General features: G+C 34.5%; 1 pseudogene across 1 annotated transcript in view; it reads right to left on the minus strand.

Annotated features, from left to right (window-relative positions):
• Window positions 1-536: 536 nt before the first annotated feature.
• The window catches only part of LOC311170621 (ADP-ribosylation factor-like protein 1), a 103,805-nt pseudogene continuing 89,024 nt past the window's right edge, over window positions 537-15,317 (minus strand). The window contains exon 2 of the transcript in view: window positions 537-1,050. The product of the transcript in view is annotated as an ADP-ribosylation factor-like protein 1 (transcript). The remainder of the gene's footprint in view (window positions 1,051-15,317) is intronic.

Genomic DNA, 15,317 nt, shown 5'->3' on the forward strand with positions numbered 1-15,317 from the left:
ATTGTCTAATAATATTCAGTTTCCTTAATCCTCATATGTAAAGTAATATTGAGTTACTATATATTTCATCCTTTCCATATTTCACAAATTCATCATGACTAATAACACTACACCTTTTAATCATTTAATACCAGAATTTTTGCAAGAATTATTTAACTGGTATTTTTATTCAAATATTTACCCTACTCAATTCTTCCAGAATCTCAAGACAGTTTAATTATTTTATTTTCCTCATTAAAAATCCATTCTTTCTTATCACTGTATTTGAATAAGAATTTCATACAAATAGAATATATGCTTGAACACCAGAGAGCAAAGAATGAATATTTTATATTAAACAGAACAGATATTCAGTTAGTTCAATCAAGATGAGTTACCCCTCCAATTACTTATTTTTATATTTACTGCAAATGCTACAGTCAATTAAGTATATGTCAAAAGTCATATAGTTTTAATGTCTAATAGTGTGAACACAGTAAACTGTTTCCAAAGGTATATGTGACATAGTTTTCTTTTCAGAGTAGAAGTGATTGAATTTATTGCCTTCTCTTTAGCCTGTCAACTAACCATTCCATTGTCTCATCAAGGTTAATGCCTTTGGTTTCTAAAGTTTTGAATATTTGCCATTTTTGGTCCTTCAATGCAGGTAACCCAAGTGAGTCATGGATTGGAGTCATGGACTCTTCCAGGTTCTGCTTATTTGAGAACACCACTAAAATGATTTTTCTTAGCTCGTCTTCCTTCACAATGGCAACCAATTCTGACTTGGAAATACCAACTTTATCCCCATCTGTATGGTTAACCACAAAAATGACTGCATCTGTATCTGAATACTAAAATTTCCAATGTGGTTTGACACTTGCCTGACTTATAATTCAAATTTGTGAATTTGAGGTTTTTGCATGTTGTTGTTTCAACATTAAATCCAAGGTAGGAATAGTAGAACCACTTCTCCATTCTGTTCTCTGAGTTTTCCCAGGTTTATCTAATCCCAAAATAAAATCATCATTTCTTGAGTTCCAAAGAGACTGGGAAACATACTTGAGAAAACTCATCACATCTGTCCTCATCAAGGTCCTGGTCTCAGCCACAACCCTGACTGAAGCCTTGACACTGCTTTGGCTCTGACTCAGGGACATTTTTCTTGGAATTCTAGTGCAAAAGCAACTTCGCATTGAACTCAGATTAGTTTTTCTTCAACAATATCAGCAAAATTAGTTTCAGACATATTTTCATTAAAAAATATTCTTGTAGTATGAATTTAATCTGGTTCAAATCTAATTTGATTTAATCTGGTTCAAATCTATCTTTTCATTTTTATGTCATTATTGTATAGAGTTACTTTTAGGGGAGTTAGTTTTTGCTAATATTAATATTGTTTTGAGATTTACAATTTACAATCTCTTTTATACAGTATTTTAGTCATTTTTTTTTGCATTAGCTGTTTGAATTAGGCACTAGCAACCACATTGTCAACTTCATAAATTGAACTCAGAGATCAAGCCACTTGCTCAAACTTCCCCAATTTACACAACAAAAATAAGAGCACAGTCTTATAATATAATTAATTAATTAATTAATTTTCCACTCCATTTGCTTAACTTCTTAATTAACTTTATTCTATGAACTCAACCTGCGGTCACTTAAATGAAATAACTCATTGTACATTATAATCCAAATTTGACACATGGATGTGATTCTCCATTCATTAAAATGGTCAGTGGTAAAAGATCTATATTTAATGTCTATCTAACTGCCAGACATTCTTCCAAGTTATGTTTTAACACATTTACTTCTTTCAATAATCTTATAAAGTAGGTATTTTACTTTCTTTATACTTCAGATGAGAAGATTGAGGTGCTAAATAAATTCTAAGGTGAGATATTTTTAAAAATTTAAGTAAGTATACAGCTGGGACTACATCAAGTTAAAGAGTTTCTGCACAGCAAAAGAGACAATAACAAAAACAAAGAGAAACCCCACCGATTGGGAGAACATTTTTGCATACAACACTAATGATAAAGGACTGATCACAAAAATCTACAAAGAGCTGATGAGACTCAACAAAAACAAAGAAAATAATCCAGTCAAAAAATGGACAGAAGAGCTAAAAAGAAATTTCTCTGAAGAGGAAATGCAAATGACCAACAGACATATGAAAAAATGTTCAACATCACTTGTAATCAGGGAAATACAAATCAAAACTACAATGAGATACCATCTCACACCAGTGAAAATGGCACATATTAAAAAAACTAGCAAAAACAAATGTTGGAGAGACTGTGGAGAAAAAGGAACTCTCCTGCACTGCTGGTGGGAGTGCAAACTGGTCCAACCACTATGGAGAGCTGTGTGGAGATTTCTTGACCTATTAACATAGAGCTTCCATATGATCCAGCAATTCCACTCCTAGGTATTTACCCAAAGGACACAGAAACATCAATTCCAAAGAGCACCTGCACCCCTATGTTTATAGCAGCACTGTTTACAATAGCTAAGCTTTGGAAACAGCCCAAATGCCCAAAAACAGATGACTGGATCAAGAAGATGTGGTACATATACACCATGGAATATTATTCAGCATTCAAAAAAAGATAAATGCATGCAATTTGCAGCAACATGGATGGCACTGGAAGGGATCATGCTCAGTGAAATAAGCCAGAAAGAAAAAGAAAAATACCAGATGGTCTCACTCATGGCAGGAATCTAGAAAACTTAAATAAGGGACAAGGAAAAAGAATAACTACAAGAAAGAAAATATCAAAATCAACAAATTACTATGAACAAGAGACACTCTATGGGGGGTGGGGGGCAGGAAAAGGAGGGCTTGGGGTAAAAATGGGGGTTTGTAATTGTATGGGGAATATAAAAATAAAATTTAAATTAAAAAATAAATAAATAAAGATGTTAATGAGGTGTATGTCAAAAAAAATTTACGTAAGTATATATTAAACATCATTCTTTATTTCTTGGATATAGAGGCTCCAAGTTCTTTTTATTTGGGGCAATTTTAAAGAATACTTTGCCATTAACTTAAATGAGGAAGAATGAAGCAGAGAAGGACAATAGGTCAGAGATGGAAAGCTCAGTTTTGTGGCTGTGTGTTGTTTGAAATGTCTATTATATATTTATATTGGAATCTCTCCAAATTCAGGATGTTTCTCCGCTAGCAAAACATCAATATTGGAGTAAATGGCCTTTGTTGATCTTTTCATTTGTAGAGCAAATGATGATAGACAATCCAAATTGCTCCAATCTGGGGAAAAGAGGAAAAACCATTAAAGAACAAAAAAGAAGGAACAGTTACTGAGGTATTATGGAAGCAAAATTGCATTGTGTTTTAAAAATCCAATAAAGAAAACTGTGTCAGGGAAAAAGTAGTGATCAATTATATCAAATACTGCTGATAGGTGAAGCAGAGTAAGATCTGAATTTTGGCCATTAGATTCGGAACCATCCATCCCAATCATTATGATAAATAAACTATGATAAATTTCAGAGGAGCGATAGGTTTCGAACTCCAAAGAAAGTGGGTTCAAGACAACCTGGAAATGGAAACATTGAATACAGTGAATAATGATCATTCATTTCAGGAATTTTGATAAAATGGAAAGGAAAGAAATGCAATAGTAGCTCAAGAGGAAATGAGATCTGTATCTAGAAATGAGTTTCCATCTTTAACTGTCAAATAGTTTCTTGTACATATATAATTTTTAACTTTGTGATACAAGTCCAGAATATATATAACATGTATAACTGTGATTGTCAATTTGACTGCCCTGCTAGGTGGCAAAATTATATTTGGCAAATCTATGAGGATGTTTCTAAATGAGACTAATATTTGAATTAGTAGTCTAAATAAAGAAGAGTGTCCTCAGCCGTGCGAGTAAGCATCATCCAGTCCATTGAGAGTTTGAATAGAATAAAAATGTGGAGGAAGGGCAAATTCTACTCTGGGATATCTTCACTCCTGCATTTCAGACCAGAGAACTCAGACCAGTATTTAAGAGGCTACTCTATGTCCCCTGATTCTTGGGTCTTTGGACTCAGTTTTATACCTCAGGTCTTTGTACATGAACTGAATTATAGCATTTATTTTTCTGATTCTCTAAATTGTAATGGCAGACCCTGGGACTTCTGAACCTCCATAATCTCTTGAACCAGTTCCTGATTTATACATTCTGTTTCTCCAAAGAAACAAAATTAAGCTAAATATCTGACAGGTAAAATAACTAAACTTGGAAAAAGATGTTATGGGGCAAAATGGAAATGTGGAACTAGAAACCTCTTTTTGTTAATAAAGTTTGCATCTTTTGCAATAATGTTACATGTCCTGCTTGCATCTCTAGTACAAGGCAATCCTGTTAACATAAAGAGCTGCATTCTATAGAGAAAAAATAAACATAATATACTAGGAATATTCCCTGTCAGAAACAAGGATTTGCCAGCAGAGATGGCTGATACTCAGGAATAGAAAAAATATCATTAGCCTAAGACATACAATCCAGAGAGCTCAGTATCAAAAACTACACAGAAATCTTAGCAGTTAAAAGTCTGAAGTGGTGACTGAACAGCATACAAAAGCCTAGGGCATAATATTTTTGCCAACAACTTAAATAGCAACTATCATGAAGACTAGAATTTAAGAGTTGAAGGCTCATCTCAAAACTCAAAAGAAAAAAAAGTGAAGCTTTACTCCCAAGACCAAGGAAGATCCTAGATAATAGAACCAGATCACAAGATAAGAAAGGACTCAAGAGGGAGATAAATAGATGATGAGTCTAATCTATTCATGCATGAATTTTTCTATTTCCCTTTCTGTGAAGGATTTCAGAAGATTAAAGGCAAAAAGCACCAACATATATTTTACTCTTCTGAGATGAGTGTTACCTTTGGAGAGAACAACTGATTTCATTTGCTCCACTGGCATTCTTTTGCCCTGTCTCTTTTTCCTCTGGAAGACAGAACAGAATTTCATATACAAGTGTTGCTTATTTTGGCATCCTTTGAATTAAGCAGAGTAAATTCTAAATGAATTTTCTTTAAATTTAACATAATTTTCACTCACACTCATAATGATATATAACCGTAATGAACTGTAATGAATAACTGTAAATGTCACTACAATGCCTAATTTCATAAAACTGTGATGAAATTACATCAAAACGATAAAGAAAAAGGGCCTCCCCTGGTGGCGCAGGTGGCTGAGCACAGCGCTGTGAAGCTGCCCGCAGCCTTTGCTGCGCCGGTTTGATCCCGGCGGTCCAGGGAGGGTCCCACATGGTGCAGGAGACCTCTCCCGTCTCTCCCGCTGCTCCCCTCCACAGTGTATTTTGTCAGTCTGCCTGTTCTGTTCCCCGCTCTGTCTCTGGTGAATCCTCTCACCCTCCCGCGCATCTGGCCTATACCCCGGTTCTTGTATAAAAATAAATAAATCTTTAAAAAAAAGAAAAAACGGTGAAGAAAAAGTTTATATATGTTAGGAAAGTTCCCATGGACAATTTTACTCCTATTTCTCCTTTGTTATATTATCTAGCTTATTTAGTGATTATCAGCATCATCCATGTTTCCTCAATACAGTACTTCTTCACATTGTGCTGATGATGAGTAGCAGGGTCACACACAGCCTAAACGCATATTCAGAAGTATGTCAAAATAAAAATAAATAAATAAATATCCCACATCCTGATATTTGGGGATGAAGTTTCAAATATCCTTATATTAAAGTTTGAAGCATTAAATCAAGAAAATTTTATTTTATTTTATTTTATTTTTAAATCAAGAAAATTTTATGTCACATGATAGTCTAGCTAAACAGGAAGTAACAGTCTAGGCAAAAATGTGGGAAACAAAGCAATAAACCCACCAAGGTGTCTATGTTCTAACCTCCACAACTTCTGAATATGTTACTGCAAAAGGAATAACATTGCAGAGAGAATACAGATACTGGTCAGTTGACCTTATGTAGGGAAATTGTCCAGGATCATCTGAGTGCACCCAAATTTATCACAGAGTTCTCAAAAATGGAAAAGGGGCAGTATAGAAGAGGTTACAATAACATGATGCCAGGACTTGATCTGCTTGTTGGCAAAGGGAGAGGATTACAAGCCAAGAAATATGTACATCCTCTTGAAAGTAAAGGGTGAACAATCAATTTGCCCAGTCTCTGGAACTGAATATTAGCCTTCAGTAATCTTGATATTAGGCCAGTGAGGCCTTTCATACTTCTGACTACAAAATAGTAAGACAGTATATTTGCAGTGATTTGTTATCACAGCAAGAGTAATCTACCACAAAAGGGAATAAGATAATGGAAAATTAACTGGATATATATTATATGCTTAAGTATTATACAAAAATATTTTTAAACAACGAGGAAGACTTGGTACATGGTAGTACACGGCATGTTTAGAGATAGGTCATCATTACTTGAGTTTAGGATGTAGATGGATTGAAGAGAAAGTATGTAATGTGTGAAATCCTTTGACAAGTGCAACAGAGGCCAAAAATAGAATAATAAAAAAGATGGGACAGAACTTTGAAAATGCCAACATTTAAGTGTGAAGTGGGGGAAAAAATCATGAAAACTGACTATGAAAGTCTGGGACAGTTAAGTTAATAACCAGTTGTTTTGAGTGTGATGGGCATTAATAGGAAATATCTGCTATTAAAAAAAAGTGGTATACGGGCCTCCCCTGGTGGCGCAGGCAGTTGAGCACAGCGCTGTGAAGCTGTCTGAAGCCTCTGTAGCACAGGTTTGATCCCAGCCGGCCGGCGAGGGCCCCACATGGCGCAGCAGACCTCTCCTGTCACGCCTGCTGCTCCCCTCAGCAGTGTGTTTCTTCAGTCTGCCTATTCTGTTCCCTGCTCTGTCTCTGGTGAATCCTCTTGCCCTCCTGTGCATCTGAGCTATACCCCAGTTCTTGGATAAATAAGTAAATAAATCTTTAAAAAAAAAAAGTGGTATGGTTCACTGTGTAAATACTTCCGAAACAGATGGTACTGGCAGGTGGGAAGTTGTTGAAGTTTATATTGTTGGAGTCTAGTAAATTAATGATAATGGTGAGGATTACTGGTTCATGAGTAGGGGTTGGCTAGAGCTTTGTGGATAGAAAAGGTTGGGGAAAGATAAAGGAAAATATTTATGGGCAATATTTATATAAGCTTTCTTTTTTAAGTGCTTATTAGTAAGATTTCATAAAATGATGTAGGAGAGAAGTGTCTCTTGAGAATTTCCACCTGAAATTATGTTGTATAATATGTAAACAGCTATGGAATAAGAGTGCAATGAGATACTGTTTATAGAACATAATACAAAAGTGAACGGAAGTTACTGAATTTCCATAAATTGAGTAAAACAACAGAAATTTCAGGATAAATAGTCTAAAATTTCCAAGATATAAACCTTCTACTTACTCTCTTGTCATATATCCAATGTGTGAGTCATCCATCCAAACACAAAGGACTTCTTAGAAATACAGGTGAAGAGGCTTTTCTTCAAGAGCCATATCTTGACAAGTGGTGTGTGAAAGTTGACAAAACAAATCTGCAAGCCGTCACATTGATGTGAGTATGAGAGCCAAGTTTGTCCAGATGCCTAATATGGCACAGATGGTTAGGCGAGGCATTTGGCTGTGATTTTCTTGTAAACATAAGACAAAGCAGAACCCAAAGCTAACTTTTGAAGACAGTAGCCTTCCAGTTGGGGAAATATACCAAGCTGGCTGACTATCACCGTGCTAACTGCCATCAGCTCCCCACTGCTGTGCTGTTTGGCATCCGGTGAGAGGTGTAGGCTCCATGTGCACACGTCAGAGCTGCAGCCAAGAACAGCTGTCAAAACCTGCAGCAGCTCGGTGACTAGGTTTCATGACCTAGTTAAGTACATGGACAATATTTTCCTTTTACATTTTGTAAAAGTTTGTATGCTTTTTATATGTAAGATGTCAGACATGGAAGGTTAACTTCCTTGGCATATACAGCCACAGGAAAAACAGGAATAGTAAGAAAGAGGTATTTTCATTGAATGTTCTGCATGAATTTCTATCTCACTCAGCTAGCAAATCATTGGAAGATACATATAGAGATGAAAAAAATCCAAAAATTTGAAGTAATGTTTGCAGCGTGCATGTGTGCACGAACACACACACATACACATTGGTTAAGGATGTGTTTTTTAATTTATTACTAACAATAATAAATTATAATTACTTAAGAAACACTATAACATGCGCCTGATGTTATGATAGGTAAAAATTATATACACAACATACATTTCTAAATAAAGATGCTGAAAACAAGTATCTCAAGTTTTAATAATATATTTCTAATCTTAAAATTACATGTCAATTATTTTCCTCCACCTAGAGGGCCTCGCTGGTGTCGCAAGAGGTTAAGCACCACACTATGAAGCAATCCACAGCCTCTGCAGTGTGAGTTCGATCCCCGGCCGGCCAGAGAGCAACCCCATGGCACAGCAGACCTCTCCTGACTCGCGTGCTGCTCCCCTCAGCAGTGTATTTCAGTCAGCCTGGTCTGTTTTCCACTCTGTCTCTGGTGAATCCGCTCACTCCCTGCATCTCTGTCCTGTACCCCAGCTCTTGTATGCATAAATAAATAAATCTTTAAAAAAAAAAAGTACCAAGAGTGTTTGTTAGTCAAGAGTTTTACCACACCTCAAATTTTAAGAAATATATGTATATACAGAGTTTTAAGCTTCCTATTTTCTTATGACTGTCTTTCCAATGTTCATAAGTATCAGTAATTATTTGGGGTGGGTTTAGTAAAATAAACATTTTTTTGTGTAATCTTAGTTAGATAAAAATTAATTTTCCATTATTTCCACATAAATACAGATGTGTGAAGCCTCCTAAATAGGTTTCTGAGCCAGAAGTAGTACTGAAACTAGTTATCCCTCAAAATTTTGGATTAGAAAATAAATTAAATGCTTAGAAAAAATATAAGAAGTACTACATGAAATATTAGGATGAATTCATATAAAAGTTGAATAAATATTATGAAAAAATGCTTAATATTACTAATCATGAGGGAAATGCAAATCAAAACCACAATGATATATTATCACCCACCTGTAAAATGGCTACTGTTAGCCAACCAAAATAAAAGCAAACATAAGACAAGTGTTGGCTAAGTTGTGGAGAAATCGGGACCTTTGCACACTGCTAGTGAGAAGGGAAGTCAGTGCAGCCACTATGAAAAACAATATAGGATATCTAAAATTTAAAAAAAAAAAGGAATATTATAAGATTTAGCAATATCACTTCTGGATATTTATCAAAAAAATAAAGTCAGGATCTAGAAGAGATATTAGCATTCCTATCTTCATTGCAGCACTATTCACAATAGCCAAAATATGAAAGCAATGTAATTATTAATCAAGAGATGGATAGGTATGTGCATACAATAAGATACTATTCAGCCTTAAGAAAGAAGGGAATTCTGCAAAATTCAACAACATAGATCAAACTTGAGGACATCCCAAGTGAAATAAGTCAGTCACAGAAAGACAATTATGCTGATTCCACTTAAGTCAGTTATCTAAAATAGTCATATCCATAAACTCAAAGAAAGGTATGGTGGTTTTCAGGACCTGAAAGGAAGGGGAAATCAACAGGCATAAAGTTTTAGTTTAGCTGGACGAATATTGTTTAGAGGTCAGTTGCACAAGAGTTTACCTATAGACAACAATAAAGAATTGTGTATGTAAATGCTTGTTAAGAGAGTGGGTCTCATATTAAGTTGTTGCTACAATAAAATATTTTTTTAATTGTGATATTTCAAGTAATACAAAAGTACAAGTACTCTCAAATAAATGGTTTTATAAGAAGAAGATCTGGCCTTCATGATATCTTCACACAGTCTTTCACTTTGAGAAGTGGCTGCTTTTGCAAACCTTCAGACTTTTTTTTTCCATAGGGGTATCATATCCTAAGACAGGGAGGGTGCATGGAAGAGCTGTCTTTTAGTTTCTGTTCTCACTAGTAGTGTGGACATTAATTTGAGTAAATTTTAGATTGTAGACAGATTTTACATAAGTTGTATATATTAAAAGTAAGCATGAGAAATTTGAAACCTTAAAAGAAACACATGTACATTTGTGTATCTATACATATATATGAAAATATATATATAATATATTGGTCTTTACAATATATATATAGGCATGTTGCTAAAAGATATATTGGTCTTTATAATTTATGACATATAGGAAAAGGATTTTGGCAATGTCAGTGTTTTTTCATTTCCAAAATGTTTATGATAACTTTTTTCCTGTCACATCTAATGGAATATTTAAATAGGTGTACAGCATCTTATTTGCCAGCAAATCTGTGAAAATGAAACAAAAGTGACCTGTAGCTTCTATGAGCTGGGTTACACATACTACAATCACAAAACCCAAAAATGCCCAAGTAATATAGAAAAGAAAAAATCAGTAATAAATCTGAAGCTTACAATGTTTTCAGACAGTTTACTGAAGTTTTTATTTATTGCACATAGCAAGATATTTTTCTTGCTCTTCCTTGAGAATTATGTTCAATAACTCTGTGTCTTTTGGATTATAATTTAAAGAATAATGACTTGAAGACCAAAGGTATATCCTTGGTTTGTTCCCAAATAATAGTTTGATTATAGTGTTGTGAAATTTCATGATTGGCATTCATAAGAAAAAATCATTTGATCTCCACAGTCATCCATCTTTGGCATCTCCAATTATAAGAATATTTTCTTTATTTTTTTAATTTTTTTTTATAGAGGCATGTTTTTATTTATTTATTTGTTTGTTTGTTTTTTGTTTATACATGCACTGGGTACAGTCAGAAGCGCGGGAGGGTGAGAGAATTCACCAGAGCCAGAGCGGGGAGCAGAGCAGGCAGAAGGACCGAAGTACACTGCTGAGGGGAGCAGCGGGCGGCAGGAGAGGTCTGCGCGTCATGTGGGACCCTCCTCCGGTGGCCGGGGAGCAGCCGGGGATCGAACCGGCGTCGCAGAGGCCACGGACAGCTTCGCAACCCAGCGCTCAACCGCTGCGCCACCGGGGAGGCCCTATAAGAATATTTTCACAGAATGAAGGCTCATTCATTGGCACCTAGCACTAGGTAACATTTCCTAATATGGTATCAATAAAGATTATTAAATTAATGCTACAGATGTAATATCTCAACACATCAAATAAACTCACTGTGAAATTGAATTGTGCAAGCATTGCATATATACTAGCACAATATAAAACTACATTTAATATTAAATAATTTTTAAACATTGTAAGCATGATTTAGCACATTAAAATACAGAATTGGTTGTTATTCATCTGTTTTTAAAAGATTTCTGTGTGCCTAACTGTGGCAATTGATAAATGTGACTTAGAAATACAGAACAGGAAATAGAGATTTCCAGTCCTAAACACCATGTCTCAGTAATTGCTCATTTAAAGAATATTTAGGGAACTCCTTTTACCTTATTTAGATATAATTTTAGATTTTCAGGAAAGTTACATAAATAGAGGACATTTTGATTAGCTGTCTTTACTGTTACTTTACATAGTATAATTATAATAACCGAGAAACTAATAGTGTCACAGTGTTATTGACTACCTACAGACTTAGCTCAGATTTCACCAGTTTTCACACTTTTCAAGCTTCTTTTCCAGCTTCCTCCTCTACAAAGAAAAAAAAAAGCAAAAAAACTGTCACATATATTATGCCAGGACTTAGAGTACTTACATCCACTATATTCCTTTAGAACTCTTTGCTATTATTTTGTCCTGTGATATTACTCTTTTCTGTCTCAGAAAAGTCTATCTATTTAATAAAGTTCAAGATAAATATAAACTTCTTTCTGGTAACACTCACTCCTTCTTTGGGATATATTATGATTCTTCTATCACACTGGTATTAGAACATTCATCATGGTATGATTTTTCCATATATTATGCCAACCCAACAGAATAGGAATGATTTAAGAATAGAAAAAATATTCATATGCTTTCCTATTCCCCTATTCCTGTTTTCTATTTCAATGTTTGGCTTATGGTCAGGGTCTAATCAGTAACTGATGGGTGAATGAGTGAATGAAAGAATTTAAATACAAATAAACAAGGACTCGGCTTAATGGGAAATTCCAACAGAGTCAGTTAGTTTTAGTCATTATTGTAAGAGTTAATAAAAGAACTCAGTTCAATAGCATTATTCATGTTATTACTGCAGATAGAATCAGCATTGAGAGAGAAATTAATGTGACTTCTAATTTCCTGTCATAAATATTCAGTGACATTTGGTAAAATTGCAAATGCTTTTTAGTTTCCTTCATAGTTTATACATTAAAATCAAACTTTATAATTATAATAAAATAAATATGCAGTAACTTATTACTGAGGTTGTTACATAGTTTAAGACAAGGAAATGGAAAACTATTTTTATAGATATCCTTAATTTTTCTGTACTTCAACATAATAACCATTATTAAATTTGAGAACCTAATCTCTTTTCATTGATGAATGATTAATCTGTCTCATATCAAACCAGAGAAAGAGCAAATGTTACTTAGAGGATATAATATAAATCTGTACCTTTAAGCAGTGGTTCATTAATGGTAAAATAATATTGACCTAATTAGAGTTTTCAGTGAAGTGTTTACTTTGACCAGTGTCTGGAAATTTCTTTCAAATCAAAGAAACAGATTAGCTCAATTTGTCTCTGAACTCTAACAATTTTTTTTTTTTTTTACAGAATTGAGTTTGAATTAATGTCAATGAGTTTCTTAAGTAGCCTTGTATTATTCCATTTGGGAGACATGAAATCAGAGGCAGAAAGAAATTGAGTCAGTTGCTCTAAGTGCTACAAAGTCAATGTTGCTTCTTTCATAAAATATAGATTTCTGTGTTGTTCATAGAAGTGGCAAGTTGAGAAATTATCAGGATATTGAGAAAATTATTAGAACCATAACTTTGCTTTAACTAAATTGATTTTAACAGCATGTCTTAAAAATTCTGTCTCCTGTTGATTATCCTTATAGGGAAAGTTAGAGTTGTAATAATGATACTGAAGGAGTCCATGACCTGAAAGAAAGTTATAGCAATGTCATTACTTATATTAGGATAACTGATGAGTAAAGGAAATGCATGATGGGAGGAAGAATATGGCAGACAAGATATACATAAAATAATCCTTCAGCATTCAGATACCAATAATTCATCATCCCCAGTGTTACAAGCAAAATATTCTCTGTAGCATCAAAGAATGAGGCTCTGGAATAAGATAGTTATCACAAAGAAAATATACTGAAAAGTGGAGGTCAAATAAAAAGATAAGAATAAACAAACAAACAACATAAAATTCCAAGTGAATTATGATTCCTGGACAGAAACTATGTAAAAGGTAACTGAAATTCTTGGAGCTCTTAAACAGAGTATGAATGTTGATTGTACATTATCTCTGGAATAAGCAAAATCTCATCCACATGCTGCTGGTCCAACAGCAAAGGCATGGTAACTGAGTTCTAAATACTGGAAGGGACAACAAAATAAAAAAGGTAAGTGATGGTAGATCCTTAGGGGAAAAAAAATAAAACCTGAGTTGAAAAACACAGCAACAGATCAAAAAAAAGGAACATACCTGCCAAGGTTATGACTTCTTTTACATTGTATATTTTGATGGGCATAAACAAAGTTCTTTATGATAGGTTTGATTGTTCTTACGGAGAGAGTACTCAAGAAACATGAATAAAGAGAGAAAAGAGGAAATAATTCAAGCTTTTTGAAAAGAGAACTTAGTTGCAGAAGATAAAGGTTTTATAGTGCCTTCCCACAAAAAAATGAAACTGCAAGAGAACTTTCTATGAGACATATTTGAATAGCAACCACCGGGAAAGGAAAACATAATGATGGTTATGGATCTAGAAGATCTTAGAAATTGCATGTGTATTCAAATGTAAAATTTCCCCTATAGCCTCCCTGGTGGTGCAAGGAGTTCAGCACCGCGCTAGGAAGCAATCCACAGCCTCTGCATGAGTTCGATCCCCAGCCAGCCAGAGAGCAACCCACATGGAGCAGCAGACCTCTCCTGACTCACCCACTGCTCCCCTCAGCAGTGTATTTCAGTCAGTCTGCCTGTTCTGTTCCCCACTCTGTCTTTGGAGAATCTGCTCACTCTCCGCATCTCTGGCCTGTACCCCAGCTCTTGTATGCACAAATAAATACATCTTTAAAAAAATAAAAATAAAAAAGAATAAAATAATAAAATTTCCTCTATGATATATTCCTTCTAGAATATGGCAAATGACCTTATAATTCTTTTAATTAAATCCTTTCAAAATCTATTCATGTTCAAAAATGTATGCTAGAATTATCAATATCCTGCAGAGGAAGTTGCTCAAATAATATGTGCTAAAAATAGTCCCTTTTTGTTGACCCAAAAAAAGAAGCAAGAAAGGAGTAGTAGCTCTTTCCTGGAGGGAATGAAATTAGATTAAAGATGTTAAAACACATTATCAAAATGGCCATCCTACCAAAAGCAATCTACAGATTCAATGTTATTCCAATTAAAATTTCAATGTCATTCTTCAAAGAAATAGAAAAAATATTGATGAAATTCATATGGTGCCACCAAAACCCCCAAATAGCCAAAACTCTCCTGGAAAAAAAAAGAAGGGAATGGAGGCATCACTCTCCAGATTTCAAACTATATCACAAAGCCATAATAATCAAAACTATATGGGACTGGAACAAGAACAGACACATGGACCAATGGAACCAAATAGAAAACCCAGAAATAAACCCACAGATTTACGGTCAACTAACCTTTGACAAAGGAGCAAGGAATATGCATTGGAGCAAAGAAAGTTTGTTCAATAAATGGTGCTGGGAAAACTGGGTCACTACATGCAAAAGAATGAAACTTGACTACTACCTCACACAATGCACAAAAACCAACTCAAAATGGATTAAAGAACTAGACATAAGACCAGAAACCATAAAATATATAGAAGGAAATATAGACAAAACACTACAAGACGTGTACCTCAAAGACATCTTTATAGACACAGCACCCAAAGCAGTGATAGTGAAGGCAAAGACAAACAGCTGGGACTACATCAAATTAAAGAGCTTCTGCACAGCAAAAGAGACAATAACAAAAACAAAAAGAAACCCCACCGAATGGGAGAAAATTTTTGCACACAACACTAATGATAAAGGACTGATCACAAAAATCTACAAAGAGCTGAGGAGACTCAACAAAAACAAAGAAAATAATTCAATCAAAAAATGGACAGAAGAGCTAAAAAGAAACTTCTCCAAAGAG

This window comes from Talpa europaea (assembly GCF_964194135.1).
Source record: "Talpa europaea genome assembly, chromosome: 5".
NCBI lineage: Eukaryota > Metazoa > Chordata > Mammalia > Eulipotyphla > Talpidae > Talpa > Talpa europaea.